Raw genomic sequence first — 7,710 nt, forward strand, 5'->3', positions numbered from 1 at the left:
CACTGTCCACTGTAGCTATCAGCACTTCTGTAACCCTTTGCAGGTTACAGAGCCGGCCACGTGACCTTCGGGCTGGGCGAGGGAGCTGACTCTTCCCGGGGAAGGGCTGAAAGTAGAGCCGCAGGAGACGGTGGTCTCACCACGACGGTGCGGTGCGGAGCGGTGCGGCCGCCTAATCTCTGCCTCCAGTTGGCCTTCCTCTCAGCAGAGCTTATCTCTCAGACCGAAGGAACCCAACCTTTCTCTGGCCTTCCTTCAAATTCAAATGTTGCTGTCTTGATCGGCCAATCATAGACGTCGTCGAAAGTGCCCTGCAGTGACGGTTTGTGGGTAGGTAGTAAGTAACACCGAAGGAGAAACCCGCAGAGGCCACACCTCTAGGAAGCACAGCGCGTCTTTTAAAGGTGGTACTTTCACCCAGTCAAAGAGTTTCCATTGGTTAGAAGTGAATTGTTTAAAAAAAAAAAAAAAATCCAGGGCTTAGGACTTCACTCTTCTCCTGTTCGGCCTGGTATTTCAAGCTTAACCTGTTTTGAGCTGAAGTTAAGCAATTGGTATTACAGAAGCTGTCGTGGTCTAGCAGCTGAAAGATCCGGTATGGAAAACTAGAGTTTGCAAATAGCCACATAAGTAATACGTTTATTACTTACCATTGGGTAAGTGGCTTCATTTTGAGCCTCTGTTCCCATAGCTGCAAGGTGAAATAATATTTACATTTCATTGTTTTTGTAAGGGGCAGAGATAGTGCCTGGCACAGCAACTGGATGTTGAGTTCTTCAATGGTCATGCATTCTAAATTTCAATGAGAGCAGAGTTCCCATCAGCCAGGGTTGCATAGTGTGACCCTGTCTCAGCAACAAAAAAACCCACCACAATAAAGTTTGGAGAGGATGAAGGGATTCATGCAGATGTAGCTTTGATTGTCCCCCACCCCTCCCCCCCAGAACCTGGTGAAGGCACTGCCCCCTTTCCTCGGGAAAATGGAGATACCGATGTCAGGAGTCCACGGGTGCCCAGAGTGCCTCTGTGCCAGCTCTCCTAACTAGAGTCCATGCACCTACAGATTCTAGAAAACCTGAATGACTTTTTTTTTAATTGACTTAAATTTCTTTTATGTGTATTGGTGTGAACATGTCAGGTCCCCTGGAACTGGAGTTACAGACAGTTGTAAGCTGCTAACAGTTTCTGTTGCTATGATAAAAACACCATGACCAAAAGCAACTCAAGGAGGAAACGGTTTGCTCCAGCTTGCACTTGCAGGCCATAGTTTATTAGTAAGGAAAGTCAAGGCAAGAACTGACATATAAGCAATGGAGGAACACTGACTTGCTCAACTTTTCTTATCTATTTTTTTAATTTACATTTAATTTTATTTTTTGAGACAGTATCTTTCAATGTAGTGTTGACTGACTGACTGGCTGCCTAAAATTCCCTATGTAGACCAGGCTGGCCTCAAACTCACAAAGATCCACCTGCCTCAGCCTCTGCATCTTGAGTGCTGGGATTAAAGGTGTGGACCACCATTTGTGACTCAGCCTGCTTTCTTATTCAATCCAGGATCCCTAGCCGGAGAGGAGAAAATACCTAGTGAGCCCTCCTCCCCATTCAATCATTAATCAAGACAACAGTCGACAAATTTGCCTACAGGCCAAAATTACAGAAGCATTAAGATTCCTTCTTCCTGGGAGGCAGAGGCAGGCAGATCTCTGTGAGTTCAAAGCCAACCTGGTCTACAGTGAGAGTTCCAGAACAGTCTCTAAACCTACAGAGAAATCCAGTCTCGAAAAACCAAAAAAAAAAAAAAAAAAGATTCCTTCTTCCCATGCCAGGCTGTGGTGGTACATGCTCTTAATCCCAGCACTTGAGAGGCAGAGGCAGAGGCAGGCAGATCTCTTGAATTGAAGGCCTATAGATGGAAGTTTCTGTTCTGCCTGGTGCTTCAGCGTTTAGTCCCAAATAAACAAACACACAGAGGCTTATATTAATTCTAAACTGTTTGGCCAATGGCTCAGGCTTCTTATTGGCTAGCTCTCTCTTAATTACTAACCCATTTCTGTGTATCTCTACATGCTCTTGGCTTACCGGTGCTGCCCAGGTCTCTTGCTTCCTCAGCAGCTATGTGACATCTCCCTGACTCCACCTACTACGTTTCTCTATCCCTCTATCCCTGTTTGTATTTCCGGCCTGGCTAAATCCTGCCTGTCTATTGGTCGAAACAGCTTTATTCATCAACCAATAAGAGAAACATACATTCACAGCATACAGAAGGACATCCCCCATCAGAGACACACAGAGTGAGTTCCAAGATAGCCAGGGCTACAAAAAAGCCAAAAAGAAGGAGAAGAAGAAGGAGAAGGAGAAGAAGAAGAAGAAGAAGAAGAAGAAGAAGAAGAAGAAGAAGAAGAAAGAAAGAAAGGAAGGGAAGGAAGAAAGAAAGAGATTCCCTCTTCCCAGATGTGTCTGGGTTTATGACAGGTGGACAAAAGCCAACCTTGTACAACAAAAGTACAACATTGTAAAAAAAAAAAAAAATATATATATATATATATATATATACATACATACATACATACATATATATATATATATATATATATTATATATATATGATCTTCAGCCCCAAAAGGATATGCTTGATGCTTGGATTCACAGAACATTCCAAAACTAAGGTGACAGAAAATCATAACAGTGGTTACCTGGGCAGGAAGTGGTATAGCATGGATTCCAACCTACATGAAGAACCTTTTGGGGGCTGTACATGTCTGAAGTGGTTTTTACCCCTTTTGTGTTTATTATAGTCCAATGAAGTTATTTAAACTAAAATCAAAACAAAGGAACCCTGATGGCCAAGATCCATCCATCAGCATTTCTAATATTTTAAAATATTCTAATGTGCAAAGGGGGTAAAATGTTGCTTCTGACACCACATTAAGCACACACCAGCATTCCTCTCACTCCAGGCAGCAAAGACAGGATGAGTTCAAGGACCAGCTTGAGAGCCACAGCTCCACACAGAAACAAGACAACAACCGCAAGAGACGGCTCCAGATGAACGGGAGATGGCTCAGAAATTCAGAGCACTGGCTGCTCTTCCAGAGGACCCAGGTTCTGTTCCCAGCACTCACATGGCTGCTCGAAATTGTCTGAAACTCTAGTTCCAGGGGATCCGATGCCCTCTTCTGGTCTCTACAGGCACCAGGCACTCAAGACAAGCAGGCAAAACACTCCTACACATAAAATAAATATATTTTTTAAAAGACGCAGACGAGGCTAAGGTAATTAGACATAGGGACAGGTAGAAAAGGCAATGATAGCGTCTTGGGCTGGGCAGGGCAAAAACCCCAGCACTCAGGAGGCAGAGAAGCAGATCAATCTCTGTGAGTTCAAGGCCAGCCTAGCCTATAGAGTGAGTTCCAGGGCAGCCAGGGTTACACAGACAAACCTTGTTGGGGCTGGTGGGGGGGTAGCATCTTGGGCATTCCCTTACCTCCATCAAGCAAATAAAAAGACACCCCCTGCAGTGCCCCACCTGGGAGCCCATCTCCACTTTGGGGCTTTCCCACTGGGGCATTTGACTCTATTAGGGCAGGACTTTCTTTCTTTCTTTAAAAAAAGATGTTTTTTTTTTTATTTATTTTGTGCAAATATGTGTGGGTGTGGACATGACCAGGCACACATGTGGAAGTCAGAAGCCAACTTGCAGGAGTGGGTTGTCTTCCACTATGTGGGTCCGGGGGTTCAAACTCAGGTCATCAGGCTTGGTGAGCTATGGAGTCTGCTCAGCATTTTTTTGTTTTTGTTTTTCATCATGACATATTCTTTTTATACGTGTACATAATGCACTTCACATTTTACCACCATCCCGTCACTGCTCTCTACTTTAGGACTTCTCAAGCTGGCTTCCAAGGAGAGGCTCTAGCAAGGTCAGCAGATCCCCTACAATGACAAACAAAAGCTGAGGAGTGTATGTTTGTTAGTCAGGCTGGCCTCGAACTCATGATCCTCCTGAATGCTGAGAATATAGGCGTGCACTGTCACACTTAGCCAAGAGTTTCAAAGACTCATGAAGCATTCTTGAAAGAGTGCTCCAATCTGTCACAGGAGCTCTGGGGGCCTGACACAGGAGGCTAGAGAGGAAGGACTTCCAGAGGAATCTTGAGGCTCTGATGGGTTAGTTCCCCTCATCGAGGTCTCCTGGGAGGTGGTCCTTCCCCTCAGGGTCCACCTATCAAAATACAATTACTGGAGTTCGGCAAGGTGCTGGGCCTCCTCCAGCTGGCTCGGGAACTAACCAGCCTGGCCCTCTTTTTTTTTCCCAGTGCAAAGGATGGGTTTCCTGAAGCTGAGGCCTGTGGGGCCTCCGCCCTGTAGCTCTAATCTCATCAGTGGTGTTGATGGGATCCACACTTGCCTACTCACAAGTACAGGGATGGTGTGGGGGGGGGGGAGAGAATGCAGTCTTTGGCGCTAAATCAGATGTTATCTCAGCCTACATCTCAGCCATGCCCAGGCCTTAGAGGAGAAACTTCCTGGCCTCAGGATTTCCTTTAAATTCTGGGATCCAAACAATTCAAAGGGTCTTTGTAACAATTAATCATTGTCCTCGAACTGGGTATAACTCCTGCAGTGAAATTCAGAGGTTCTGTCCATTTGTGGAAAATCACTACTGATGGTTAAAAAGGAAGGCCACATCAGTCCGGCCCTCAGCTGAGGAAGACACACAAGTCATAGCCGGGTGATGGTGGCACACGCCTTTAATCCCAGGACTCGGGAAGCAGAGCAAGCTGGATCTCTGTGAGTTCGAGACCATCCTGGTCTACACAGTGAGTTCCAGGACAGGCTCCAAATCTACACAGAGAAATCCAGTCTCAAGTCCTCCTCCTCCTCCCCCTCCTTCTCCCCCTCCTCCTCCTCCCACCCCCACCCCACCCCACCCCACCCCACCCACCCCACATAATTGGAAAAGAAAAGAGTCTGGGGCTGTGGCTCAGTTAGTAGAGAGCTTGCTACCAGCGTCAAGCCTTGGGTTTTGATCCCCGACCCTGAATAAAACCAGGTGTGTTAGGAGCCGGTGCGTATGTAAGGAGCCATTGGAAGCTGTGCGCATGCACAATGGGTAACTTTGTAACTTTCCTGCCCTTAGTCTCCACCCCTCCCGTGACGTCATATGGTTCGATCAGCTGACGTCACATGGTCCGAGGGTTTCAGCCAGTCAGAAAGTAACACTCCTGAGGCGACGGTTGCCAGCCTATATAAGGAGGGGTTTTCGGGCGTTCAGGGTCTCCATTTTGTAAGCTGATGCCCTTCCTCTCAAGAGGCATTAAAGCTTTACTGCAGAAGGATCCTGAGGAGTGTCCCCGTGTCGTTTTTGCTGGCGAGGCGGTTAGCGCGGGACATCTGGTGCCGAAACCCGGGAAATTGACCTCATCATCGTCAGCACCATAGGAGACCCCTTGGCAACAAGGAGGATTCAGAACTGCAGGGAGGTACGATTCGGAGAGGCATGTCTGGACTTTAGCTTGGGAATGTTGCCATTTTGGGAGGTTAGTGTAGAGGCTTCTGTGCTTTTACTAGTACTAGGAGCCATCTTGACCTTTCTCACGGTTGTAGCAATCTTAAAGCAGTCCAGAATTACATGTCAGAAACCGAACGTAGTGAGAGGTGGGGCGCGCCCAATAAAATATAAGGAAAAAGGACCTCCCGGGGTGTCTAGTGACATGGGAGTGTGTGTAAGAAGAGAAACTGCAACGTATAAGGAAAAAGGACCTCCCGGGGTGTCTAATGACAAGGGAGTGAGTAATTTGTTAAATGATTCTGTAAATAAGTTTGAAGCTTTAAATCTTAATAGTTCTGATGACTCTGAAAGCTCAGGAGATGAAGTTTTAGATTTTGAGGAAGCAGCTCAGCTAGGTGAAAAAGAAAGATACTATTTGGATGACCATATACAAAGTAACAAAAAACCTCGAAGAAGGCAGCTCCAAATGGCGCTTTTGCAGGATGCTCCTAAAGCACCCCCTCCCTATAAGAAGATAAAAAGAAAGCTGGCTTTTCCTGTCTTTGAGGGCAGACGGGAAAAAAAAAAAAAAAAACAAATGGCCCTCAAAGGCTCAAGTCACCAGGGAATGAAACTGTTTGAAAGGATTATGAGGAATAGGAGGTGTGGCTCTGGTGGAGGAAGTGTGTCACTGGGGGTGGGCTTTGGGTCTTTAAAAGCTTTGATGTTAAGAGTTTGTTCTTGGGCTGGAGAGATGGCTCAGAGGTTAAGAGCACTGACTGCTCTTCCAGAGGTTCTGAGTTCAATTCCCAGCAACCACATGGTGGCTCACAACCATCCGTTATGAGATCTAGTGCCCTCTTCTGGTGTGCAGATGCATATATATATATATATATATATGGAAACAGAATGTTGTATACATAATAAATAAATAAATAAAAACTTACTTTAGATGTGGAACAATTGGCTTTGGGGCACATAGAACCTCCCCTTGGAATTCTCCAATTTTTGTCATCAAAAAGAAATCAGGTAAATGGCGTTTGCTCCATGATTTAAGAGCTATTAATGAGCAAATGTCTTCCCTTGGTGCAGTGCAAAGACGTCTTCCCGTGCTTTCTGCATTACCCAAAAATTGAAATTTAATAATATTAGTAAAAGACGGGTTAGTGGTATACACAGATGGTTCCCTAGGGGGAACCACGTTGGGGAATCACGTCAACGTTCCCACTTCCGATGCTGGTGATGTATAATGCACAGGTTTTTCCCTGACTCTTTGCCACCAATAAAGAGCTGGGCTTACCTTTTCTGCCTGAGGATGAACAGAGCTTTGTGAAAATAGGACTATTTCCCTTAAGGGAAGTCTCTGTTTCTCAGTAGCTGACCAAGGCCTATGTGTCAATAACAACTGGACCTTTGAATTTGAGCAGAGGCTGTGAGCAGAAGCTCCTTGGCCTATGTGTTACCTCCATCCAATATGAGAATTTTACCAAAGCAGCTAATTTGTCTAAAAGCCTTTTTCAGTTTATATTGCAGAATTGAACCTTTGAATTTGAGCAGACGCTGCGTGAATTGAGAGCCGCTGTCGATCTGTCACTGACGGAGGGACTGTCGTCATGGGTCACCTCAGCTGTTTCCTACTTCAAAAGAATGGGTGGGGGTGGGAATGTCTGGCACAACCGTTTGCTTCAGATTGGTGTTGCTTCTCTGGCTGGTCTGTAGGCTCAGGGCTCAAACTAAGATCACCCAAGTGCTTGTAGCCTTGGAACAAGGGGCTTCCACTAAAATTTGGTTAACAATTTTTAAGCAATAGGCCGCCGGTCAGACAGCTCTTGCACACCCGGAGCCTAGGCTCATTGCACAGGGTAGAGTGTCTGGCTTGAGCAGCCCATGAGGGATGTCGAGCAAAGCATCGCACAGAGAGTTGCCTAATATGCAGGTTTCTCTGGGAGGCATGTTGTCCTGCATAAGGGTTGCCTGCCCCAGTTTCCCTTTCCCAGAAAAACGGCGGAAGACAGGTCGAGAGCTCGGGTCAACCTAACAGCCTAGGGGCGACTCTCGTACACAGTCTTATTGTATGATTTGGGAAGTACAACCTCTGCCTCTATCCCTCAATGTATGGGTGACCTACTTGCTTGTAAAAATATGAAGCCTTATCATTAATTAATAAAAAAGGGGGATATGTTAGGAGCCGGTGCATATGTAAGGAGCCATTGGAA

The sequence above is a fragment of the Cricetulus griseus genome, chromosome 2 (assembly GCF_003668045.3).
Source record: "Cricetulus griseus strain 17A/GY chromosome 2, alternate assembly CriGri-PICRH-1.0, whole genome shotgun sequence".
NCBI classification, from domain to species: domain Eukaryota; kingdom Metazoa; phylum Chordata; class Mammalia; order Rodentia; family Cricetidae; genus Cricetulus; species Cricetulus griseus.